Source organism: Tursiops truncatus, chromosome 15 (assembly GCF_011762595.2).
Source record: "Tursiops truncatus isolate mTurTru1 chromosome 15, mTurTru1.mat.Y, whole genome shotgun sequence".
NCBI lineage: Eukaryota > Metazoa > Chordata > Mammalia > Artiodactyla > Delphinidae > Tursiops > Tursiops truncatus.
The window spans coordinates 33,846,321-33,874,114 of record NC_047048.1 but is presented as its reverse complement, the minus strand read 5'-3'; the positions used below and the strand labels follow the sequence as shown (position 1 = coordinate 33,874,114).

Here is a 27,794-nt window from a genome sequence, read left to right as displayed (position 1 = left end):
TAGGTAGGTTTATTCCTAGATATTTTATTCTTTTTGTTGCAATGGTAAATGGGAGTGTTTTCTTGATTTCACTTTCAGACTTTTCATCATTAGTGTATAGGATTACCAGAGATTTCTGTGCATTAATTTTGTTTCCTGCTACTTTACCAAATTCATGGATTAGCTCTAGTAGTTTTCTGGTAGCATCTTTAGGATTCTCTGTGTAAAGTATCGTATCATCTGCAAACAGTGACAGCTTTACTTCTTCTTTTCTGATTTGGATTCCTTTTATTTCTTTTTCTTCTCTGATTGCTGTGGCTAAAACTTCCAAAACTATGTTGATTAATAGTGGTGAGAGTGGGCAACCTTGTCTTGTTCCTGATCTTAGTGGAAATGGTTTCAGTTTTTCACCATTGAGGACGATGTTGGCTGTGGGTTTGTCATATATGGCCTTTATCATGTTCAGGAAAGTTCCCTCTATGCCTACTTTTTGCAGGGTTTTTATCATAAATGGGTGTTGAATTTTGTCGAAAGCTTTCTCTTCATTTATTAAGATGATAATATGGTTTTTCTCCTTCAGTTTGTTAATATGGTGTATCACGTTGATTGATTTGCGTATATTGCAGAATCCTTGCATTCCTGGAATAAACCCCACCTGATCATGGTGTATGATCCTTTTAATGTGCTGTTTGATTCTGTTTACTAGTATTTTGTTGAGGACTTTTGCATCTATGTTCATCAGTGATATTGGCCTGTAGTTTTCTTTCTTTGTGACATCCTTGTCTGGTTTTGGTATCAGGGTGATGGTGGCCTCGTACAATGAGTTTGGGAGTGTTCCTCCCTCTGCTATACTTTGGAGGAGTTTGAGAAGGATGTGTTAGCTCTTCTCTAAATGTTTGATAGAATTCGCCTGTGAAGCCATCTGGTCCTGGGCTGTTGTTTGTTGGAAGAGTTTTAATCACAGTTTCAATTTCAGTGCTTGTGATTGGTCTGTTCATGTTTTCTATTTCTTCGTGATTCAGTCTTGGCAGGTTGTGCATTTCTAAGAATTTGTCCATTTCTTCCAGGTTGTCCATTTTATTAGCATAGAGTTGCTTGTAGTAATCTCTCATGATCTTTTGTATTTCTGCAGTGTCAGTTGTTACTTCTCCTTTTTCATTTTTAATTCTATTGATTTGTGTCTTCTCCCTTTTTTTCTTGATGAGTCTGGCTAATGGTTTATCTATTTTGTTTATCTTCTCAAGGAACCAGCTTTTAGTTTTATTGATCTTTGCTATCGTTTCCTTCATTTCTTTTTCATTTATTTCTGATCTGATTTTTATGATTTCTTTCCTTCTGCTAACTTTGGGGGTTTTTTGTTCTTCTTTCTCTAATTGGTTTAGGTGCAAGGTTAGGTTATTTATTCGAGATGTTTCCTGTTTATTAAGTTGGGCTTGTATTGCTATAAACTTCCCTTTTAGAACTGCTTTTGTTGCATCCCATAGGTTTTGGGTCGTCGTGTCTCCATTGTCATTTGTTTCTAGGTATTTTTTAATTTCCTCTTTGATTTCTTCAGTGATCACTTGGTTATTAAGTAGTGTATTGTTTAGCCTCCATGTGTTTGTATTTTTTACAGATCTTTTCCTGTAATTGATATCTAGTCTCATAGCGTTGTGGTCGGAAAAGATACTTGATACAATTTCAATTTTCTTAAATTTACCAAGGCTTGATTTGTGACCTAAGATATGATCTATCCTGGAGAATGTTCCATGAGCACTTGAGGAAAATGTGTATTCTGTTGTTTTTGGATGGAGTGTCCTATAAATATCAATTAAGTCCATCTTGTTTAATGTATCATTTAAAGCTTGTGTTTCCTTATTTATTTTCATTTTGGATCTGTTCTTTGGTGAAAGTGAGGTGTTAAAGTCCCCTACTATGAATGTGTTACTGTCGATTTCCCCTTTTGTGGCTGTTAGTATTTGCCTTATGTATTGAGGTGCTCCTATGTTGGGTGCATAAATATTTACAATTGTTTTATCTTCTTCTTGGATTGATCCCTTGATCATTGTGTAGTGTCCTTCTTTGTCTCATAGTCTTTATTTTAAAGTCTATTTTTCTGATATGAGAATTGCTACTCCAGCTTTCTTTCGGTTTCCATTTGCATGGAATATCTTTTTCCATCCCCTCACTTTCAGTCTGTATGTGTCTCTAGGTCTGAAGTGGATCTCTTGTAGATAGCATATATATGGGTCTTGTTTTTGTATCCATTCAGCCAGTCTATGTCTTTTGGTGGGAGCATTTAGTCCATTTACATTTAAGGTAATTATCGATATGTATGTTCCTATTCCCATTTTGTTAATTGTTTTGGGTTCGTTATTATAGGTCTTTTCCTTCTCTTGTGTTTTCTGCCTAGAGAAGTTCCTTTAGCATTTGTTGTAAAGCTGGTTTGGTGGTGCTGAACTCTCTCAGCTTTTGCTTGTCTGTAAAGGTTTTAATTTCTCCATCAAATCTGAATGAGATCCTTGCTGGGTAGAGTAATCTGGGTTGTAGATGTTTCTCCTTCATCACTTTAAATATGTCTTGCCTGTCCCTTCTGGCTTGCAGAGTTTCTGCTGAAAGATCAGCTGTTAACCTTATGGGGATTCCCTTATGTGTTATTTGTTGTTTTTCCCTTGCTGCTTTTAATATGTTTTCTTTGCATTTAATTTTTGACAGTTTGATTAATATGTGTCTTGGCGTGTTTCTCCTTGGATTTATCCTGTATGGGACTCTCTGTGCTTCCTGGACTTGATTAACTATTTCCTTTCCCATATTAGGGAAGTTTTCAACTATAATCTCTTCAAATATTTTCTCCGTCACTTTCTTTTTCTCTTCTTCTTCTGGAAACCCTATAATTCGAATGTTTGTGTGTTTAATGTTGTCCCAGAGGTCTCTGAGACTGTCCTCAGTTCTTTTCATTCTTTTTTCTTTATTCTGCTTTGCAGTAGTTATTTCCACTATTTTATGTTCCAGGTCACTTATCCGTTCTTCTGCCTCAGTTATTCTGCTATTGATCCCATCTAGAGTATTTTTAATTTCATTTATTGTGTTGTTCATCGTTGCTTGTTTCTTCTTTAGTTTTTGTAGGTCCTTGTTAAATGTTTCTTGCATTTTCAGTATTCTATTTCCAAGATTTTGGATCATCTTTACTATCATTATTCTGAATTCTTTTTCAGGTAGACTGCGTATTTCCTCTGCATTTGTTAGGTCTGTGGGTTTTTATCTTGCTCCTTCATCTGCTGTGTGTTTTTCTGTCTTCTCATTTAGCTTATCTTACTGTGTTTGGGGTCTCCTTTTTGCAGGCTGCAGGTTCGTAGTTCCCGTTGTTTTTGGTGTCTGTCCCCAGTGGCTAAAGTTGGTTCAGTGGGTTGTGTAGGCTTCCTGGTGGAGGGGACTGGTGCCTGTGTTCTGGTGGATGGGGCTGGATCTTGTCTTTCTGGTGGGCAGGTCCACGTCTGGTGGTGTGTTTTGGGGTGTCTGTGGACTTATTATGATTTTAGGCAGCCTCTCTGCTAATGGGTGGGGTTGTGTTCCTGTTTTGCTAGTTGTTTGGCATAGTGTGTCCAGCACTGTAGCTTGCTGGTCGTTGAGTGAAGCTGGGTGCTGGTGTTGAGATTGAGATCTGTGGGAGATTTTCGCTGTTTGATATTATGTGGAGCTGGGAGGTCTCTTGTGGACCAGTGTCCTGAAGTTGGCTTTCCCACCTCAGAGGCACAGCACTGATACCTGGCTGCAGCACCAAGAGCCTTTCATCCACACGGCTCAGAATAAAAGGGAGAAAAAGTAGAAAGAAAGGAAGAAAGAAAGAAAGAAAGGATAAAATAAAATATAGTAAAGTAAGATGGGCTTCCCTGGTGGCGCAGTGGTTGAGAGGCCGCCTGCTGATGCAGGGGATGCGGATTAGTGCCCCGGTCTGGGAAGATCCCACATGCCGCTGAGCGGCTAGGCCCGTGAGCCATGGCCGCTGAGCTTGCACGTCCGGAGCCTGTGCTCTGCAACGGGAGAGGCCACAATAGTGAGAGGCCCGCGTACCGCAAATAAAAAAGTAAGATAAAATAAAATAACGTTATTAAAATAAAAAATTATTATTAAGAAGAAATTTTTTTAAAAAAGGAAAAAAAACAACAGACGGATAGAACCTTAGGACAAATGGTGAAAGCAAAGCTGTACAGACAAAATATCACACAGAAGCATACACATAGTCACAAAAAGAGGAAAAGGGGAAAAAATAATAAATCTTGCTCTCAAAGTCCACCTCCTCAATTTGGGATGATTCGTTGTCTATTCATGTATTCCACAGATGCAGGGTGCATCAAGTTGATTGTGGAGCTTTAAACCGCTGCTTCTGAGGCTGCTGGGAGAGATTTCCCTTTCTCTTCTTTGTTTGCACAGTTCCCAGGGCTCAGCTTTGGGTTTGGCCCCTCCTCTGTGTGTCGGTTAGCGGAGGGCGTCTGTTCTTCGCTCAGACAGGACGGGGTTAAAGCAGCAGCTGACTCGAGGGCTCTGGCTCACTCAGGCCGGGGGGAGGGAGGGGTGCGGATGCGGGGCGAGCCTGCGGCGGCAAAGGCCGGCATGACGTTGCACCAGCCTGAGGTGCGCCGTGTGTTCTCCCGGGGAAGTTGTCCCTGGATCCCGGGACCTGGCAGTGGCGGGCTGCACAGGCTCCCTGGAAGGGAGGTGTGGATAGTGACCTGTGCTCACACACAAGCTTCTTGGTGGCGGCAGCAGCAGCCCTAGCGTCCCATGCCTGTCTCTGGGGTCCGCGCTGTTAGCCGCGGCTCGCGCCCGTCTCTGGAGCTCCTTTAAGCAGCGCTCTTAAATCCCCTCTTCTCTGCCCGGGGAGAAATTCCAGCTGCAGGTATGGGTGACACATCGTCTTCTTTAGCAGGTGGCAGCCTGGCAACTCCTCTCCATTCTTTGATCAAAATAGAAATTTTCCTTTGCTTCTGAACCAAACTCAGTCTCGATCTATTGACTCCAGTGACACTGGGCAGGGGGACCATTGTTGGGGCCCACTCTCGTTTTTCATTTCCTGGTGCTTGGGTTCGCCATTCCAGCCACTTTGCTAACAATCTCCCCACTTGGAGAGTCAGCGCCTTTAACCTCCTGTTTCGCACAGTTTGCAATTTGTGCGGAGGATCCAGGCTGATTCTTAACCACTGCGTCACCAGGGAAGTCTCATACCCTGTGCATTCTTTTTTTTTTTTTTTCGGTACGCGGGCCTCTCACTGTTGTGGCCTCTTCCGCCACGGAGCACAGGCTCTGGACCCCTAGGCCCAGTGGCCATGGCTCACGGGCTCAGCCGCTCCGCGGCACGTGGGATCCTCCCGGACCGGGGCACGAACCTGCGCCCCCTGCATCAGCAGGCGGACTCCCAACCACTGCGCCACCAGGGAAGCCCCCCCTGTGCATTCTTGATGGGAGCTTTCTCTAGGGCCGGATGCAGATCCCACTTGCTCATCTTCAAGCTGACAGTAGCCCACGGTTTTCAGGGAAAGCTGATCAGGAATATGCATGTCCCTTGCTTCCCTCTCAAATCCATTATCTCTGCCCGCCGTGCCTTCCCTGTTTTGGCAGCTAGGTTCTCTGATGACTCTGGAGCTGTTGTATACATTATTCATACATCTTTTTATATCACCTACTGTGGCACCAGCTGGGGACAGCAAATACTACAAACATGGCACCAATAAAAAAGAATGTGTAATCAGTCTTTAAAAATTCCTTCTTGTCTGCCAAGGGCAGCACATAGGGTGGAAAGTGAACAGCTGGCTGGTCCTTGCTAATTTTGAGGCGGCTTCACTCCGAAAATGATTTCTGCTTCACCATCATTCTCTCCCTGACCTCTGGAAGAGGCAGATCCCAGAAACCCAGCAGAATTTATGGGGAGAATGTACATGTCTGATCCCATGAGGGGAAAAATAATTTTTAAAAACACATTATACCTTCACCATAAGTACGGGGTATTATTACTGGCTCTGTCTCTCAGATGCTGACAGAGAAGTGGGGCTTTTTGGTTATTGCTTATTTATTTTTTTCCTTCCATTTTGTTTTATCGAGACATAATATTTACACAGTAAAGTGCACTCATCTTAAATGTGCAATTTGATGATTGTTTTTTACACATGTGTGCACCATTGTTGTGGGTTGAATTGTGTCCCCACAAAAGCTATGTTGAAATCCTAACCCACAGGACCTCAGCATGTGACCTGATTTGGTAGCAGGGTTGTTGCAGATATAATTAGTTAGGGTGAGGTCATAGTGGATTGGGGTGGGCCCTTAGTCCAATATGACTGGTGTCCCTGTAAGAAGAGAGAAATTTGGGCACACACACACACACAGACACACAGACACACACACACACACACACACACACACACACACACAAGGGAGAAGGCTATGTGAAGATGAAAGCACAGATTGAGATGATGCCTCTATGAACTAAGAAGTCAAGATTGCTGGCAACCACCAGAAGCTTGAAGGGAGGCATGGAAAGATTTCTCCCCTAGGGCCGCTGGAGAGAGAGCACGGCCCTGCTGACATCTTTATCTCAGACTTCTGGCCTCCAGAACTCTGAGACCACAAATATCTGTTGTCTTTAGCTGCCCGCTTTGGGGTACTTTGTTGTGGTAGCTTAGCAAACTGATATCCCTTGTAACCACCAGGGAGATGCAGATACAGTATCTTTTCAGCACCGAAACATTTCTCTTGGGCTCCTGCCCAGATCATCACCTCCTACTCCACTGAGGTAACCATCTATTCTGATTTCTATGGTCATTGATCTGTTTTGCCTATTCTTAAACTTTGTATAACTGAAATCATCCAGTAGTAACTCTTCTGTGTCTGGCTTCTTTCACTCAACGTCATGTCTGAGAGATTGCTCGTCCTGCTGTATGTGGAGATTACTGCTGATTCTTTCCATAAACATTTACTAATCACCTACAATGTGCTGGGTGCTGTGTTGGGCCCTGAGGATAGGTGGACCATAGGGCTTCCTTGTCCAGTTTGGAAGAGAGAATTAGAATTGTAAACCACTTACCATGACATGGTATGGATGCTCGCTGATTGGGGGTACAGGCTAGGAGAGCCTGCAGAGCACAGGGAAGCCAGGCAAGTATCCACAAGAGAGGTAGGATGCTCATGCTGGACATTCTGGGATTGTGGACTGGCTGGAATGGAGGCATGGAGTAGGGGTGCAGCATTGTGGGCAGGGAGCTGTGAGGAGTCCGGTGTGCCTCAGGAATAAAGTGTTGTAGGAGAATGAGAGAGATTTATCGACTGGCAAACTACAGTCCAAACAGGCTGACAACTTGCTTTTGTAAATATAGTTTTATTGGAACACAGTCACATCCATTCCTTTACATATGGTATTTGGTTGCTTTTGTGCTACAAGTGCAGCCTTGAGTAATTGTGATAGGTTGTGTGGCCCACAAAACGTAAAATATTTACTATTTGGTCCTTTACAAAAAAAAAAATACATGAGCTCTGGCCTAGTGTATGTCAGGAGCCATACAGTTTCGCTTCAATTATATCCCTGTTTAATAACCACAGCAGCTCTGCAAGGGAGCCATTGTTGCTCCCTCATCTTAAAGACGAGGATCCTTTGGCTCAGAGAGGTAAAGTGATTTTTAAAAAAATGTTTTCATTGAAGTATAGTTGATTTACAATGTTGTGTTAATTTCTGCTGTACAGCAAAGTGATTCAGTTATACATATATATATATCCACTCTTTTTAAGATTCTTTTCCCATATAGGTCATTAGAGAGTATTGAGTAGAGCTCCCTATGCTATACAGTAGGTCCTTATTGGTTATCTATTTTATATATAGTAGTGTGTATATGTCAATCCCAATCTCCCAATTTATCCCTCCCCTCCCTTTTCCCCCCGGTAACCATGAGTTTGTTTTCTACATAACATCTGTGACTCTATTTCTGTTTTGTAAGTAAATTCTTTTGTATAATTTTTTTAAGATTCCACATATAAGTGATATCGTATGGTATTTGTCTTTCTCTGTCTGACTTCACTTAGTATGATAATCTCTAGGTCCATCCATGTTGCTGCAAATGGCATTATTTCATTCCTTTTTATGGCTGAGTAATATTTCATTGTATATAAGTACCACATCTTCTTTAGGTAAAGTGATTTTTTTAAGGTCACAAATGAGCAATAGGAGGAACCTGAGTTCAAAGGAGCTTTTCCAGAGTAACTGGAATCTCTCCAACATTCAGCGATCATTGGAGGAGGTAGGTGGAGGCCAGATTGTGGAGAGTCAGGCATGCATTTTTTATCTTTGGAGAATGGGGAGACACTGAAGGTTCTTAAGAAAGGGAATGGTGTGATCAGACAGTCTGAGACTGTCACATCCAAGCCCTTTGCTGGGTGTGGGGTCCAGGACTCATCAGGCAGGGTTTGCACTCATCCATGAAAGTCTTCTCAGGAGGGTCATTCATTTGGGAAAGGAGAGAACGTGCTGACCAATATCCTGCATTTCTGAGTTAGGCCTTGGAGCTGGGGGTCTCTCTTGACACAGCCTTGATGATGGCGGGTAGAGAGGAGAGGTGTTTATCAGCCCAGTGCCTGGATTTAGATCTCAGCATATGTTGTATGCTATTCACTACACAGTGTGTTACTACACACCATCTCATCTCATTCTCATCACAGACCAATAGGCGGGTGCTGTTACCAACCCTTCTGTGCAGATGGAGAGGAAGAGAGTCTGGTCCCTCAGAATCTATATTAGTGGCTTCAGGGTGTGCAGGGAGAGGGGCATGGGGAGTGACTGCTAATAGGTATGGGGTTTCTTTTGAGGTGAAGAAAATGTTCTGGAATTAGATAGGGGCGACGGTTGCATAACTTTCTGAATATACTAAAAACTACTGAAGTGTACACTTTAAGAGGGTGAATTTTCACTACTATATTTAAAATAGATAACTAACAAGGACCTACTGTATAGCACAGGGAACTCAGCTCAATATTCTGTAATTGCCTAAATGGGAAAAGAATTTGAAAAAGAATGGATACTTGCATGGGCATAACTGAATCACTTTGCTGTAACTAACATCATTGTTAATCAACTACACTCCAGTGTCAACTATACTCCAATGTAAAATAAAAATTAAGAAAAAGAAAACTACTTATAAAAAACGAGGATGATTATTACAGTAAAAGTCATATCTTAATTTTAATAATAATAAGAACAACAACACTGATAAAAGACTCTCAACCATGATGACACAAGGAGTATTGTCAGGGCTAAGGTTGAACTCAGGCTGTTTTCAGGGTCCTATACCGTCCTTTCCAGATCCTTGTCCACCCATGTCATACTTAAGAAACCCCAAACTACTAGTTTTATATGCTTCAGAGGGGAAACATACATGGATCCAGGAGATGGTGGGGCAGAGTGGTTGAATCGCTGGATGGAAGCCCAGCTCTGCCATGCATCAGCAGTGCCTCGGTTTCCCCATTTGGCAGAGTGGTTGGTAGTAACAATACCGATTTCATAGGGTTGCTGAGAGGAGTAAATGAGTTAATACAAGTGATATATTCTGAAGTGTGTCTGGCTGGTAGCAAGTGCTGAGTAAATGTTCTCCTGTCTCTTTCTGGGTTGTCAGGAATCTCAGTCTGGACCTGGCTCATAGTCTTTGAGCCTGGGCGTGCCTGCAGCTGCCTCCTCTCGGTTGTCCAAGAGATCAGGCTGATGCTGTGGTCCAGGTACAAAGGTGAGGGGAGAGAAACGCCCCCCAACCCCGGGACTGATAACACTAGACCAACCTTTGTTCTTGGGTCAGTTCTCCACCACCCTGATTTTGAGCATGATAGAAGTAAGGCTTAGCAAATCTGATGATACGAGTGTGTGTGTGTGTGTGTGTGTGTGTGTGTGACATAATAATTGTAGTGAGTTTTAATATTCAAATTAGAATTTGAGTGAACTTGGATAATCAAAAACTTTTGAATTCCTCTCGACTCCCCATTCTCTTCTAGGTCTTTGCAAGGCTGAATAGCTTTGAAATGGCCATACATTTGCATAATAGCTCCCATAAAGCTAATCATTTTAGGTCTGGAAGCATTTTTGCCTGGAGCTATTACAGTCTGCCACTGGTTCCCTAGGTGATATATAAAATCAGGGGAATTGAGGATTTTTTTAGGTGGAGCAAGGGGTGTGAAGGGCCTAGCTGTGGCCCATGTGGAGCATGGAAAGACAGACCAGGCTCCAGGAAAGGTGGCATTGGCTGTGTTCCTTTTGCCATTTTGGGGTGTGTTCAGGGAGGGAGAAGAACCCAGCGGAGACTGGAGAAGGTCTATAGTATCGGCTTATTTATTATTTGGGAGAAACTTCCCAAGTCAGTCCTGAAAGGGCCCACTGCCCAACTCCCTCTGAGTTGATGAGTGCCATGTAGGCAATGAAATCTGGTAAGATTTTCCTCCCATTTTTGTCCTGCTTCCCAGATACCCAGGAGCCCCAGCCACTGGGTAGTGATCACTCTGTTTCCGTGCTTTTGAGTTTACACGTTTAAAATAATCTGAACCTTGAAAATCTGTACATCATGGTAATGGAGGGAGGTTTATTTTAATTGAAATTTTATTGTTTTTTCTAGACAAACTATTCAAATGGTACAAAACTCAAAAGGTACAAAAGCCTCCTACAGACTGAATGTCTGTGTCCCCCACCCCCCAACCACGACACCATCAAATTCATAATTCATAAGAAATCCTACCCCCCAATGTGATGGTATTAGGAGGTAGGGCCTTTGAGAGGTGTTTAGGTCATGGGTGTGGAGCCCTCATGAATGGGATTAGTGCTGTTATGAAAGAGACCCCAGAGAGCTCCCTCACCCCTTATGCCATGTGAGGACACAGCAAGAAGACACCAGGAGACAGCAAATCTGCTGACACCTTGATCATGGACTTTCTAGCCTCCAGAACTATGAGGAAGAAATTTCTGTTGTTTGTAAGCCACCCAGTCTATGATATTCTTTTAGCAGCCCGAATGGACTAAGACAGGGATACACATTGAAAAGTCACCCTTCCATCCCTTTCCTCTGCCTCCAGTTCTCCCCACAGGCAATCAGTGTTACCAGTTTCTTGTCTCCTTCCAGAAAGTATACTTATATCTATAACTATATCTATACCTATACCTACCCATCTCCTATAAATGATAGCTTATTATAAACACTATTTTACATCTTATTTTTTCCATTTAAATGATATATTGGTTCCCTATTTGCTGCTATAACAAATTACCACAAACTTAGTATTTAAAACATCACTAATTGATTTTTGTACAATCTGGAGGTCAGAAATCCCAAATGGGTCTCTCTGGGCTAAAACCAAGTTTGCTACCTTGCCTTGTCTAGCGTCTAAGAGCTGCCTGTAGTCCTTGGCTCATGGCCCCTTCCTCCCTCCATCTTCAAAGCCAGCAGCGTAACATCTTCAAATCCCTCTCTGACTCTGACCCTCCTTCCTCCCTATTATAATTATTGTGATTGCACTGGACTCACCTGGATAATCCAGAATAATCTCCTGATTGCAAAATCCTTAACTTAATCCTACCTGTAAAGTCCCTTTTGCCATGTGAGGAGACATATTCTCAGGTTTCAGGGATAAAACATAGACTCTTTTGGGGTCATTATTCTGCCCATTATATTTTATCTTAGAGTTTGTTCCATGTTAGGGCATAGAGCGTTCTTTTCCTTTTATCGGCTGCACAGATCTATTCCATTGTTTGATGTGCTATAATTTATTTAACCAATCCCCTCTTGATGAACACTTAGCTTGTTTCCAGCCTCTTGCTCTTAGAACCGGTACTGCAAGGAATAACACTTTATTTGGCACTTTTGCTAGTATATCTGAAGAATTTCAAGAGGTGGAATTGCTGTGTGAAAGGGAATGTAATTTTATTAGATATTGCCAAATTGCTCTAAGGTGGTTAAAAATTTATTACAGAAAATTTCAAATATATTAAAAGTAGAGAGAGTAGTTTAATGCATGCTGTGTACCCATGATGCCATTCAACAATTCCCAGCTCATGGCCAATCTTCTACACCCCTCATACACTCTCCACCCCCGCCCCCAACGCCTCTGTACTAAAGAAGCAAAATCCAGACATTGCATATTCCAAAGGAGAGACTTTAACGTTTTAAACACAGTAGCATCTGTTAATGAGATTCTTGTGGTGGGACTGAACAGAGAGGAGAATCCTTCACAGATGTTACATTTGGAACACCTGTGTTCCTAGGACAGTGACCACCCCACCCCCAACCTGGGAAAGGCTGGGCATCTGCCATCTGCTATCATTGCTGCTTGTTGTGGAGACAGTGGCCCATCCCGCCCAACCTCCCCAGAGGATGATCTCAGAAATCAGCTTTGCACTGTAGATTTGCAGAGATGATGTTCTGGAAGGTTGAGTGGCTGGGAACGAGCTCACTCAGCCCGCTGCTTTGGAACTCTGATACTGAGCGGCCCCAGAGCAATAAAAAAGTACTTCTGACTTGCCGTGTCTGCACGTCATCAGCAAGTGAGAGCCCTCTCTGTCACACACCAGAACTTTGATATCTTGCCTAATCAAATTTTTGCACCATTTTTCTGAGAGTAATAAAAGAGGATCTCAGTGGGGATGGGCTTTTGGGGAGACTGGCTCTCTGTGTGTGGGGTGTGCTTTTCTCCACCACTCCTATCTTGACGGAGGATGGACTCTAGCTTGGCGAGTTCGAGGGTGTTACATTTATGACAGCGCAACCGGGAAGGTAAGTTATCCGCCCATCAGTGTCATGAGTGTTGGTTCCTTTCTGAGTCACTGAATCTAACGAAACATCCCAGGGAAGCAGGCAAGGTGACGTTATGCCCAATTTCAAGATGGAGAAAAAGAAGGCACAGAAATGTGAAAGGACATAGAAATAAAATCACTTCCGAGATTTGCATCCCCCTCCCATTCCAGCAGTGATTCCCAGCAGCGATTCCCAAGGGCTTCTCCCTGCCTCTGCCTCCATAGCTGCCTCCCTGCTCCAGGCCCACTGCATCTCTCCTCTTGGTCATTAAAGTGCCTCTGACTGGCTCTTCGGCTCCTGTCCTTCCTCCTGCAGCAGCCAGAATATGTCACCCCCATGCTCACATCTCCTCCTGCAGCTCCATCTCACTGGGCAAAGCCAAGCCCCCCACCTCCTGCTGCTCTACGCATGCCCTCCTCACCTGCTCTGGGTGATCCTGCAACCAACCAAGTTGTAGGTCACTCATTCTTGCTGTGCTCTCCACCTGGAATGCTCTTCTCATAAGAGAGCTGCAGGACTTGACCCTGGCCTTCAGGGTCATTTTCCCTGGCCACTCAGCTGAGGCTGCAACCCACGCCCCGCACTTATTCCCTTTCTTGCTTTACTTTACCCTTTAGCACTTAGAACTCAGTCACTCGCTTTCTAACTGCACCTATATATGTATATGTAATGTGCATGTATTATACATGTAATGTCTTAATATATAGTTATATATACATATATTATTACATTACTACATATTAATTAGCTATAATGCTATATTAATACATTCCATACATGATATATTAATAACACATTTAAAAAAATTATTTATTTTATGTATTTATTTTTGGCTCTGTTGGGTCTTCGTTGCTGTGCACGGGCTTTCTCTAGTTGCGGCGAGCGGGGGCTACTCTTCGTTGCAGTGCGCAGGTTTCTCATCGCGGTGGCTTCTCTCGTTGTGGAGCACAGGCTCTAGGCGCGTGGGCTTCAGTAGTTGCGGCACGCGGGCTCGGTAGTTCTGGCTCACGGGCTCCAGAGCACAGGCTCAGTAGTTGTGGTGCATGGGCTTAGTTGCTCTGCGGCATGTGAGATCTTCCTGGACCAGGGCTCGAATCCCCTGCATTGTCAGGCGGATTCTCAACCACTGCGCCACCAGGGAAGCCCCAATAACACATGTTAATATATTAATATTTTTTATTGTCTGTCTCCCTCACCTAGACTGTCGGCCCCATGAGATCCATGATTTTTGTCCATCTTGCTCACTGCTGTACTCTCAGTGTCTGAAGCAGTGCCTGGCACACAGTAGGTGCTCAATAACCATTTTTTGAGTGATGACTGGATCCAGGGCTGATCAGGGAGCTCTGATTACAGCAACCCTGTCTTGGAGTGGGCAGGCTGTCCATTATCTAGAGAGCAGTGGTTTAGTTTTTTTTTTTTTTTTTTTTTTTTTTTTTTTTTTTTAGGTGTACAGTAGTACAGTAGTATTGTAGAGTTCAGAAGGATTTTTGTTTCCTTGATTGACAAGATTTTCCTGGTTGTTGCATCTGGGGCCTCAGCCTTAAACTTTTTGTTTCTTCTCGCACCCCCTGAGCCCTGGGCAGTATAGGGAGGGTTGGGCTGCCCTGCTGCTGGGCCCGAACTAGGCACCACCATCGTAAGGAAACTTCATCAGAAATTCAACTGGTACCTAAAAGACGAAAACAAACAAACAAATAAACAAAGTGTAAGTGAATGACTGTTTTTAGGATAGAATTTAATTATAAAACCTGCAGAGAAACATTCCAATTTAGGCTGAAATTTGTGATGAACTTTGGTGTTTCAGATGTGGGAGGGGAAAGCGCTTAACAATTTGGGGTCTGCTGGTGCCCAAGATGGATCTGAAAATGTTCCAGGATCATTCCCAGAGCCTTGAAGAGTTGATACAAGATGGGGCTAAAGGCACCCTTCCCCCAAATCAGGGCGGAGAATGAGTGGGTGTAGGGGGTGCAAGGGGGCCTCCATTCGAGGGCACGTGGGTGTGCTGCTGCGGCATCCCTCAGTGGGGGAAGTGGGGCTGCTGTCCTGCTCCTTCCAGGACCACATTTTATATCCCATCTGCTGTTACATCTGTGATTATAACATCAACCTTGGAGTTCACAAAGGCACATCAAGCCAGACACTCAGGAATCAAACTCCATTCTAGTATTTAGCTCTTGGCTAGATGTAGGACTCATAGGCGCTGGGTGAACCTGCAGTGGGACAGGTGGGGCCGCATAAGATGTCTCCTTGGGAGGCCCTCCTTTGAGGCTTTCTCAGACTAATTCTCAGTCACTTTTCCAGCTAGGTCTGCTTTTAGCTTTTCGGCAACTTCAAGTCAGTTGGGATGTTGCCTCAAAGGAGATTTAGGTGTTTCTCTAAGTTCTTTTTTCTTGTAATTTATTATTTTCTTTTAAATTGTGCAACATTTCCAACATGCAGAAAAAAACAGACAACAAGGAAATAATACCCCCATTAACAACATAACTTTTCAATATAGGCTTTGGACCTTTTTTGGTTTCTTAAGAAACAACATGACAGATACAGCCAAGCCACCCCACAGAATCCCATATCCATCCTTCCCAGAGGTAAGCACCATCTGAAGCTCCTTCCTACACGATTCCCCGAGTGCACACTTGCCCCACACGCTAACCTGCACTGTGGCTCCTGGAAAGGGCCTCATGTGTCTGGGGCACTACCCCAGGAAAAAGTTTGTAGGTGGCCACCTAGTATATGATGAGACAAACGGCCTGAAGAGGTAAAGAGAGATAAATATACAATTGATTTCATCATTTTCTTTTACACATGTGTGTACATTATTTTACATTTTTGTCACTTTTCTTTCTCTCAATTGCAACCTGCTGCCAAAGTTAAAATGAGTGTTGAGATGGCTCAGTGATTGGCTTTTAGTTGATGCCTAGATGCTCAACATGGCAGAAGAGGGATGCCCAGGGGATTATTTGTGTCTGTCACTGCACAGGTTTGCAAGTGTGCGCATGCTCACCGTCCCTTGCCCCCACTGTCTGCCCCACCAGTAACACATAGTTGCTCCTACCATGGTTGTGTTGCTGCACAATTCAGCTCAGTGTTTAGCTCTCTAGAAGAAAGAAGTATGTTCTTATCAACTACAGGTCTCCATAAAAGTAGGTAGGGGGTGGAATAAGCAACCACTGCCTCCTAGAATAACATGATGAAAGTGAAAGCCAAGTAGCTGAATGAATCCATGTGAAAAAAGGCATAAAATATACAGTTTTGTTGTCGTTCAGTTGTAAATATTTAGTAATTTCTATTGTGATTTCTCCTTTAACTCATGGATTGTTCAGAAGGATATTTTTAATTTTCCAAATGTATGCTTGTGTTTAGCTGTCTTTTTACTGTCAATTTCTAATTTTGCTGCATTATAGTGAGAAAATGTCATCTGTATAACGACAATTATGTGGATTTTGTTGAGATTTTCCTTATGGCCTATGTATGTGGTCAATATTTTGCATTTGTGCCATGTATGCTTAAAAGGAATGTGGATGATCTGCTTTGTAGGATGATCTGTTTAATTTTTAAATATATAATCAAAATTAGCAGTGTAATTGAAGTCTAACTTCTTTCTCTGTCTGCTAGATCTCTCAGAACCTTATATGTTAATCAGGGTAACTCTAGACAGTGTTGTTGTGACAAAGAAACCCTGGAATCTCAGAGGTTTCACACAATAACCATTTACTTATCACCCACATAACAGTCCAGTGCAAGTCAGGAGCTCTCTTGGTGGCCCTCCTCCAACAGTGTTTCAGAGGTCTTGGAGGTTTCCATCTTGTAATTCTGCCATCTCCTATAGCCATGCGGATGGGAAAGAGAGGAAGCATGGAGAACCCACACTTGCTTTTAATTACCTTGGACCAGAAGGGACATGTGATTTCTTACATTCCTTTTGGTGGAAATGCAGTCGCATGGTAACCACAAGAGAGGCTGGAAAATGTAGTCTTCCTACATGTTCAGGATGTGCTCATGGAATGGTAGTACTTTGAGGGGGCCTTGAAGACCCTTCTACTCCTCCATTTCACAGACAAGAACAACTGAGTTCTAGAGCGGGAAGTCATTGGTCCCACCAATTAGTGGCAAGATTGAGATCAACACTGCAATATCTTTGCCTCTCCGCCATCATGTTCTTCCTCTATCTCCACTCTACTGATTTCTTCACTTTCTCTCTACAAACCTCTCAGTGCTGAGTACGTAAAAGATAGTGATTAATCTGAGCTTCTCAAGAAAGTGCTTTCCTGGTTGGCATTGGGAACAAGAAATCTCAGTGGATTAAAAACATCAAGTAGTAGCACTTCTGTGAATGGCTCCCAAATTAGTCCCTTTACTGTTTTTCCCCCACGAAGTGCAGTTGCAGGAAACACACGTAACCTGAGATGAAGCACATATTAGAGCAAGGTTCTCTCCATAGCATTATCTATTACTCTAATGAGCACGAAAAAGGGGAGAGAGGATGCTCTCTCTCTAGCTATTATTACCTCCACTATAGAGTTGACATACACAAGCTCATAATTGCATTATGTTTTATTCAACAAAATAACTTTAATGTTGTAGCTTAAATTGAATTCGCTAAAACATCTTCATCTCCAGCATAATGTGCCTCAAGTGTCTTCTTGGTGCCTGCGTTTTCTCCAGAATTATAGTGCTGAAGCTATGGAAATGGAGAGATTATATGCAATCTGCAAAACAATGTGGCTATAACGTGGTAATTGGCCTTCCACATAATTAAAGGAACATTTCCTCATCAGAGCTGTACCATTAGAGCTATACCATCAGAGATCCAAAGGCTATCGTTGTAAAAATCATCCACTTAGGAAACCTTTATTCCCAGTAGCCTATAAAAATCTGGTTATGCAAACAGATTTCTTACTCCATAACATTAATGGCTACTCACAGTTAAAAAATAAGCAAGGTGATTGACCTATAATCTGCCTCCGTGACCGACTGTCATTTTTATTTTGATGGTCGGGAGCTTTTTGACTCTGTGAAAATTATTCACAGGTGGCATCAAGACCCAGGGAAGGAATCTCAAAAACCAACAATCTGTGTATTCCCAGTCTGTTAATCAATAGAAAATCACTTCAACTGGATTAGGGTCTTGTACCTGGCAGAAGGCTCTTATAGACAATGGAATTGGATTCTTACACTTGATGTGACACTCTCTTGAGTCAGATCAGATTTTTGTTTGATAGACACTTGCTGGAAAATTGCTTTAGGGTCTGTGTAATAACGGAAGTCCTGTTTTTTAGACTTAATCTTTAAAGAGCAATATTAAATGTTTTGAGTTATTTTGAATATGATCTTTAAATATGGTCCTGAATAATGCATACTGAAGAAACCACCAATCAGTGTTTTTTGGGAAGATGTCTGAGGGTTGGAAGATCTCTTCCCTTCATCTGTCCCCCGGGTTCTATTCTTATTCCTCTGAACCTTCTTTTGGGGGATTGCCTACTCCCAGGATCCTTCTGTTGCAGGAAGGGGGACCCCTTCCAAGTCCTGAGAGTGGGCTCTTGTCTAACACTCGGAAATGAATTGTCTGAGGAGACACACCTACTGACAAAGCAAAATACTTTATTGGGAAGGGGTACCCGGGCAGAGAGCAGCAGGGTAAGCAAACCCAGGAGAACTGCTCTGCGACGTATCTTGCAGTCTCAGGTTTTATGGTAATGGGGTTAGTTTCTGGGTTGTCTCTGGCCAGTTATCTTGCTTGGCCCATATTTGGTCTGACTCAGGGTCCTTCCTGGTGGCACGCGCATCTCTCAGCCAAAATGGATTCCAGTGAGTAGGATTCTGGGAAGTTGGTAGGACATATGTACCGGCATCTCCTCCCTCCTTTTGTCCCTTCTCGAATTCTCCTGGTTAGTTTTTACGGCAGCACCACGTTCCTTGTCTCTGGCAAGACAACTCATGTAAGTGGTTATCATCGTGCCTGGCCAAGGTGGGTGGTTTCAGTCAATGGTTCCCTAACACTTCAATCTTTATTTACATTCCAAAACTCTCTGCATGACTCCACTCTGGCGTATCAAACTGTACACGGGTCACTTCCACTTGTATGTCCCTCTTGCACTGACCTCAGCTTACCCTTCCTTTCCTGACTTCTTCTTCTGCTTGGGTTCATCAGGTCCAACTCACCCCACCATCCATCATGCTTCCAAAAAACTTAGATGCCATCCTGCATTCTCCCCCCGCCCCCACCTCAAGCAAGTTAGTCCATCTTCTCCCCTCCATCCACATGGCCACAACCTTGGTTCAGACAACTATCTTGTCTCACTTGGCTTATAGCAGCCTCCCACCTGGTATCCTGCCCCCCGATCCATCCTCCAGAGACAGATTTCTGTTTTTATAGCACAAAGAGGATTGTTACTCCTCTGGCTCCCTTTGTCCACATGATAAACATGGCTGATGAAAAACTTTATGGTTTGGCTCCAACTTACTTCTGCATTCCTCACCCCTTACGCTAATGATTAAATGAACTTCTTTCAGCTCCATGAACACACTTTCTTTTTCTTTTTTCGTAAAGGATGAGAGGACTTTCTAAATCCACTCATTTTATTTTATTTTAATTATTTTTTAAATTAAATTTTTATTTTTGGCTGTGTTGGGTCTTTGTTGCTGGGTGCGGGCTTTCTCTAGTTGCAGCGAGCAGGGGCTACTCTTCGTTGTGGTGTGTGGGCTTCTCATTGCTGTGACTTCTCTTGTTGTGGGGAGCACGGGCTCCAGGCACATGGGCTTCAGTAGTTGTGGCACGTGGGCTCAGTAGTTGTGGCTCGCGGGCTCTAGAGTACAGGCTCTGTAGTTGTGGCGCACAGGCTTAGTTGCTCCGCGGCATGTGGGATCTTCACGAACCAGGTCTCGAATCCGTGTCCCCTGCATTGGCAGGCAGATTCTTAACCACTGCGCCACCAGGGAAGTCCCTCGAAAACTCTTTCATCTATCATTTTTTGCGTATGCTGGTCCTCTGCTTGGAACAATCTTCTACCATCTTCCTTATTTACCTAGATAACTCTTATCACCTTCTAGTCTTCAACTTAAGGGTTGTCTGATGGGGAAGTATTTCTGACCATCTGACACTTGGTTAGGTGCCCTTTCCACTGCCCATGCAGACCCTTATCCTAGCACTTTCCAACAACCAAAGCAGATTATAAACAACGTTTGGCCCAGACCTTGGGAAAAAAAATTTCCTCCTACACCGAGATTCTTTCTGTTTTCTTTTAACATTTTTATTGGAATATAATTGCTTTACAATGCTGTGTTAGTTTCTGCTGTATAACAAAGTGAATCAGCTATACGTATACATATATCCCCATATCCCCTCCCTCTTGCGCCTCCCTCCCACCTTCCCTATCCCACCCCTCTAGGTCGTCACAAAGCACGGAGCTCCCTGTGCTATGCGGTTGCTTCCCACTAGCTGTCTATTTTACATTTGGTAGTGTATATATATGTCCACGCCACTCTCTCACTTCGTCCCAGCTTACCCTTTCCCCTCCCCACTCCTCAAGTCCATTCTCTACATCTGCGTCTTTATTCCTGTCCTGCCCCTAGGTTCTTCAGAACCTTTTTTTTTTTTTTAAGATTCCATATATATGTGTTAGCATACGGTATTTGTTTTTCTCTTTCTGACTTAGTTCACTCTGCATGACAGACTCTAGGTCCATCCACCTCACTACAAATAACTCAATTTCATTTCTTTTTATGGCTGAGTAATATTCCATTGTATATATGTGCCACATCTTCTTTATCCATTCATCTGTCGATGGACATTTAGGTTGCTTCCATCTCTTGCCTATTGTAAATAGTGCTGCAGTGAACATTGTGGTACATGACTCTTTTTGAATTATGGTTTTCTCAGGGTATATGCCCAGTAGTGGGATTGCTGGGTCATATGGTAGTTCTATTTGTAGTTTTTTAAGGAACCTCCATACTGTTCTCCATAGTGGCTGTATCAATTTACATTCTCACCAACAGTGCAAGAGGGTTCCCTTTTCTCCACACCCTCTCCAGCATTTATTGTTTGTAAATTTTTTGATGATGGCTATTCTGACCAGTATGAGGTGATATCTCATTGTAGTTTTGATTTGCATTTCTCTAATGATTAGTGATGTTGAGCATCCTTTCATGTGTTTGTTGCCATCTGTATATCTTCTTTGGAGAAATATCTATTTAGGTCTTCTGCCCATTTTTGGATTGGGTTGTTTGTTTTTTTGATATTAAGCTGCATGAGCTACTTGTATATTCTGGAGATTAATCCTTTGTCAGTTGCTTCATTTGCAAATATTTTCTCCCATTCTGAGGGTTGTCTTTTCGTCTTATTTATGGTATCCTTTGCTGTGCAAAAGCTTTTAAGTTTCACTAGGTCCTATTTGTTTATTTTTGTTTTTATTTCCATTTCTCTAGGAGGTGGGTCAAAAAAGATCTCGCTGTGATTTATGTCATAGAGTGTTCTGCCTATGTTTTCCTCTAAGAGTTTTATAGTGTCAGCCCTTACATTTAGGTCTTTAATCCATTTTGAGTTTATTTTTGTGTATGGTGTTAGGTAGTGTTCTAATTTCATTCTTTTACATGTAGCTGTCCAGTTTTCCCAGCACCACTTATTGAAGAGGCTGTCTTTTCTCCATTGTATATTCTTGCCTACTTTATCAAAGATAAGGTGACCATATATGCGTGGGTTTATCTCTGGGTTTTCTATCCTGTTCCATTGATCTATATTTCTGTTTTTGTGCCAGTACCATGTTGTCTTGATTACTGTAGCTTTGTAATACAGTCTGAAGTCAGGGAGCCTGTTTCCTCCAGCTCCATTTTTCTTTCTCAAGATTGCTTTGGCTATTTGGGGTCTTCTGTGTTTCCATACAAATTGTGAAATTTTTTGTTCTAGTTCTGTGAAAAATGCCAGTGGTAGTTTGATAGGGATTGCATTGAATCTGTAGATTGCTTTGGGTAGTAGAGTCATTTTCACAATGTTGATTCTTCCAATCCAAGAACATGGTATATCTCTCCATCTGTTTGTATCATCTTTAATTTCTTTCATCAGTGTCTTATAATTTTCTGCATACAGGTCTTTTGTCTCCTTAGGTAGGTTTATTCCTAGATATTTTATTCTTTTTGTTGCAATGGTAAATGGAAGTGTTTCCTTAATTTCTCTTTCAGATTTTTCATCATTAGTGTATAAGAATGCAAGAGATTTCTGTGCATTAATTTTGTATCCTGCTACTCTACCAGATTCATGGGTTAGCTCTAGTAGTTTTCTGGTAGCATCTTTAAGATTCTCCATGTATAGTATCATGTCAACTGCGAACAATGACAGCTCTACTTCTTCTTTTCCGATTTGGATTCCTTTTATTTCTTTTTCTTCTCTGATTTCTGTGGCTACAACTTCCAAAACTATGTTGAATAATAGTGGTGAGAGTGGCCACCCTTGTCTTGTTCTTGATCTTAGTGGAAATGGTTTCTTTTTTTTTTACCCTTGAGAACAACGCTGGCTGTGGGTTTGTCATATTTGGCCTTTGTTGAGGTAAGTTCCCTCTATGCCTACTTTCTGGAGAGTTTTTATCATAAATGGGTGTTGAATTCTGTCGAAAGCTTTTTCTGCATCTATTGAGATGATCATATGGTTTTTCTCCTTCAATTTGTTAATATGCACAACGAGATTCTAAGATGCTGAACTGGAATTCCCCTGAAACCTCCTGCTTTCGCACCTAAGTTCAGTGTCATCTGGGGGCTTGCAGGGCAGGGCTGGTGACCATTTAGGGAGGAGCAGTGCTTTGAAAAGTCAACTGGAGAACAGTGTCATTGACAGATGGCACCTCAGAGTGCAAGTTAACTCTGAGAGAGAAACTCACCCCATGGAGAAAATTTGCCCAGCCTAACAGCCATACCAGAATAAAGGGCTTTTTCTGTGGGCTCTCATAGGTGCAAACAGCTGGAAGGTTTTGATTTCAGCTGGAACCATGTTCCTCTGTGGCACATACCACTCAGCAGCAAACGTTCACTCCTGTTTCATTGATTCAAAGTGCTTACAGAAGAGGTTTAAGGGGAGTGGTGATGGTGTGTGTTATGGCTCTGCCAGCGGCCAGTGGAGCTGGCCACTCTGCACAGCTGTGCAAGGGTATTTTGAAAAGTGGCTTGGCCCAACAGGAGCAACTGATCCTGCAGCCTGATTGGGGCTATTTTTGCAGAGCCCCAAACCAGGGCACTCGTTCAGATGCATAAAAAAGCTTACCTCTCTACCTCCTCTGCTGAACTCCATTTGCTCTTTACGGCACATCTCTATCCATAAATGCTTTTTACCAATAGTTACCTGTAGCCCTCCTCCAGTCTCCCCTTGTCACTGCCTCTCAGCACGGGGCAGGAGGAAATCCTTGATGAATCTGCTTGGACGGTTTGGAGGACTCTGGCAAGACCCTTAGGTGTTTGCATTTTTAAATTGGTTACTAGTTATCTCAAATGAGTTTCTAATCAGTAAAGCTTCAGGCATTGTAGGGAAGTGAAGTGAAAATATGTAAATATTGTGGGGGAAGGTTCCCTTCTCTACGTCTGCCCCACGAGTGAATTTTACTTTCCCTAGTTTCTTTTCTTTGAGTCCATTCGTTTTCTAAACTCTTAGTTGGGGTCCTTGGGGGTGGGTGATTGGGGTGGTTATTTTAAAGTCAGGTTTGTAAGTTAGGACAGTCTGGTGAAGTCATGCATTATCCTGTTTGCTGTGGCTGATCGTAATGTCAATACTATCTCCCATCCTATGGATTCTTTTTTTTTTTGTATAAATTTATTTATTTATTTTTGGCTGCACTGGGTCTTCATTGCTGGGCTCGTGCTTTCTCTAGTTGCAGCAAGTGGGGGCTACTCTTCGTTGTGGTGAGCAGGCTTCTCATTGCGGTGGCTTCTCTTGTTGCGGAGCACAGGCTCTAGGTGTGTGGGCTTCAGTAGTTGTGCGTGGGCTCAGTAGTTGTGGCTCGCGGGCTCTAGAGCACAGGCTCAGTAGTTGTGGCGCACTGGCTTAGTTGCTCCGCGGCATGTGGGATCTTCCTGGTCCAGGGATCGAACCCGTGTCCCCTGCATTGGCAGGCGGATCTTAACCACTGAGCCACCAGGGAAGTCCCATCCTATGGATTCTTTTAGAAACCTGTCACATCCCTATGGAGAGCCAGACTATGATTTCGCTGCCTTTGAATCTGACTGTTTCCACAGATAGGATGCAGCGGCAGTAACTCTTCTGTGACTTTGGAGGCTAAGTTCTCTTTGCAAACTTATTCTTTGAATCTGCCACCATGCTGTGAGGAAGCCCAAGCAGCCCATGGCAAGGCCCAAGTGGAGGAACTGAGGCCCTGGCTCACAGCCCTGGCTGGGATCTCAGCTGACTCTGACATCAACTCTCTAGCCACGGAATAGGCTGTCTTGAGAATGGTCCCTCCAGCTCCCACTGAAGTCACCCCAGCTGATACTGCGAAGAGCAGTAATAAGCCTTTCCTGTGGAGCCCTGAACAAATTATGTACTTTTTTAGCCACTAACTTTTGGAGCAGTTTGTTATACGGCAAAAGGTAATCAGAACATCTACTTTGCATAAAGCTCTGTGGGGATAATTAAGAGGACACTGGAGTTAGAATGCCTGGGTTCAAATCCCCTCACCACCCTACATCATCTAGGTGACTTATAGCAAATTCCTTAACCTCCTTGTTTCTCAGATTCCTCACCTGTAACAGGGATGATAATAACATCTACCTCATGGATGTCATGAAGGTTTAATAATAACAATAATAATAATAATTTGGATGGGTGATTCTATCCCATGAATGTGAATTCCTTCACACATATTTTTGGAATGCCTATTAGATGCTACACTTTGCTACGCACTGGGGAGAGAGTGATGAGAAAAATAGCCTTGGTCTCTCCCTCCTGGAGCTTACAGTCTAGTGGGGCACATGGACCCTAAACAGATAAACAACAACGCAACATATTGTGGCCAATTATGATAGCTTTTCTGAGGAAGTGACATTTAGACTGAGGCTTGGATGAGGTGTGGGTGTTAGAAGATGGGAATCCCAGGGAAGAGCATATACAAAGGCCCTGAGGCTCTAAAGGAAGGACCTCCCCCAATTTGGGCCTCATTCAGTACATCACAGTCATGCACATTTCCTCAAGCATCTGTAGGTGCTTCTTCCTGACAAGTGTCTAAGTAGTTTCTGGCTCCTTTTTATAGAATTGCACCAATGCCCATGATTTGAAATATCCTCAAGGCTGCTGGCTCCAAAACCCAAACCCAATGAACACAATGAAGTGTGCATCAGTCAGGATTCTTGGCTGCAAACACCAGCAACTAACCTGGTCTATGAAGCAAGAAGAGAGTTTACTGTAAGGTTCTTGGGGGCTCGCAGAATCCACAGGTAGCTTCAGAACCAGGCTTGGGGAATGGGCAGGAATGCTGTGTGTGTGTGTGTGTGTGTGTGTGTGTGTGTGTGTGTGTGTGTGTGTGTGTGTGTGTGTGTATGTATGTGTGTGTGTGTGGCGGTTGGAGCCAGCCAGGTGGAGCTACCTATTGGGATAGAACTGACCCCTGTCTTTGCAATCCTTTATCAAGAGTCAAAGTCCTGGTAGGAAGCATCATGTGTGTTTGGGAAGGGGGTTGGCAGTGGGAAATGGGCTTTGGGATTTACCTCTTGCCAAGGCTGTACACAGTGAGGACTTCTCCCCAAAGACAGATCAGGATGCTAATGGGGGTGTCGGCAGAGACCGACAAAAGTCCACTCACATCTTTCTTGGAATGCTTTTCATGGAGAAGGAGACGATGGCTGTGTTCCCTGGCCACCCTGGCTTCCTTGAGAGAAGTAGTGACTCCAGAATTCATTTTGGATTCATTTCTGCCTTTTCCTCACCTTCTCCTGATGGGAGGCACCATCGGGGTCTGAGAACTTGTCTGACCAGGAGGTGAGCGCCAGCTTCATTGCAAGGCAGCAGTGCTACATAAAGATGTTCTCACATGACATCACTGCTTTGGACTCCTTCCTAATTCACTTGTGGCTTTTATAGCCTTGGCTTCCTGACATGAGTGTACAGCATTTGTCATTATGGGACTCGGTGCAGCTTTAGGGCTGGTCTTCCTCATTTCTCCTCTTCCCTGTACTTTCATTTCATTGGAAATTATCCAAAGCATTCTCTCCTTTGTGCCCAGTGCACAGACCTTGGCTCTGACATTGAGAGGGAAAATTATGACCCTTTGTCAATACATGGGTGGATTTGACCATGAGGCATTCTGGGCCGCCCTGGGTTGGGTTGATGGGGAAGGGCAGGGAGACTGAGCAGAGTGGGGCTGGAGGAACCGAGTCAGCTTTAATGAGGGGATGGTGAACCCCGGCATTCTCATTACTATGTAAAGAAGGGGTGGAGAATGTAGGCAGGCTTTGGTGGGGGTTTATGCTATCCAAGGTGGTCCAGCCATGGGTGTAGAGCCAGCAACTGCAATTCTGAACCAGTGCTGACCCTTGATCCAATTTTGGTGGCCTGAGAATTGGAGAAAAGGTGCTACCCAGTGCCTGAAGGTATGGATGTCAGTGATAGAGTCCAGTATCTTGGAGGAGAACTGGGAGGGTCTAGGCAGAAGTGCACCCTGGCATTGTGGCTTTGGAGTCAGAGAGAGCTCATTTGGAATCCTGGCTGTGCCATTGACTTGGTGAAACTGACTTAATTTCTCTGAATTATAAGACTATAAATTCTCCTCATCTGTAATATGGAGAAAAAAATGGAATCCATGCCTCATAGGGTTATTTCAAGAAATAATTGATATGATGCCTGGTAAACTCTTACCATAATTCCTGGCACCTAGAAAGTGCTCAAAACATGTTAACTATTGTTAATAAAGACTAGGGAGGCTGTGGCTTGCTGGGTATGCCCCCGACTTATCCCAGGACCACTACAAATAACTCCACAGCTGCAAGGTGGCTTCCAGAAACCACTGCTGCTGACCTGAGCTAGGTTGTCCAAACTGGGTTGACACCTTTAATGCCCATTTCTGAGGCTGCAGGCTTCCTCTAAAATGGCTACAGCCACTAACTATCTCACCTCCATAGACAGTCCCCTCCTACTCTCCCATTTCTCTTTGATACTCCCCTCCCCTGGGATCCCCAGATCCCATCCTTCTGCCTAGACTCTTTGGATACCCAATTTGCTTCCTTGTCTCCCAGGATTCCACTTCTCTTTAGGTAGCTCAGTGGCTAATGGTGCCCACCAAGTGCCAAGTTCATGTTCTTGAAAATCCAACCCCAGACAGTCCAAGAGGAGGGTCATGTGCCCCTGATTGCTGGGTTCCTGCGTAGGGGTTGGTTTATAAAAAGGAGGAATAGCGTCTTTCCCAGTTCCTGCAACTGAGGAGGATGGAAGGGCAGGAACCAACAGCCTTTGCTCTTGGCTGGTGAGATTCTTGGTCTTTTGGGTTTGTCAGCTAAGTTGGATATTGAGGATCAGTTAAAATATGTAAACATTGACTTCAGTAAAGGTCAGAGGATGGGTGTCTTGTCTTTATCTCTTCATGGGGTATTTTTCCAGGCTTCAGCATCTATCCCACTGAAGCAGAAAAGGGAATGTGTTGGTTGACATAACCAGACCATGGAACAGCTTTCTCTTGCCCATTTCCTCTCCACCTCTCACTTCTATATCTTAGTTTCTTTCCTCCTACAGTAGATGGAATTTTTGTGTATGGTGGAGATCTTGGCAAATGTGTCTTGACCATTCATCCTTATGGCTTTGCCACCAGGAAAAAAATTGATTTCCCTTTCCTAGCTCCAGTATGAAAACTCCCAGAAAAGTGTTGTGATGGGCCCTCCTGGGCCACTTGTCCACCTGTAGACCAGGGGTTTGAGATACTATGATTGGCTCAACCTGAGTCCAGGGCTAGGGTTGGATGCATCTGTTACCAGAAGGAGGCTGCTGGTGATGGGGACACAGACAAGACCATCAGGAGAAATCACTTGTTAAATCAATGTGTGACTTGAGTCTACCGCAATGGGTGATTCTGGCAAAGCTAT

At 43.5% G+C, this 27,794-nt stretch overlaps 1 pseudogene; it reads right to left on the bottom strand.

The window, feature by feature from the left end:
- LOC101322457 (ectonucleotide pyrophosphatase/phosphodiesterase family member 7-like) overlaps positions 1-25,672 on the bottom strand; it is a 77,180-nt pseudogene extending 51,508 nt beyond the window's left edge.
- Positions 25,673-27,794: the final 2,122 nt, after the last annotated feature.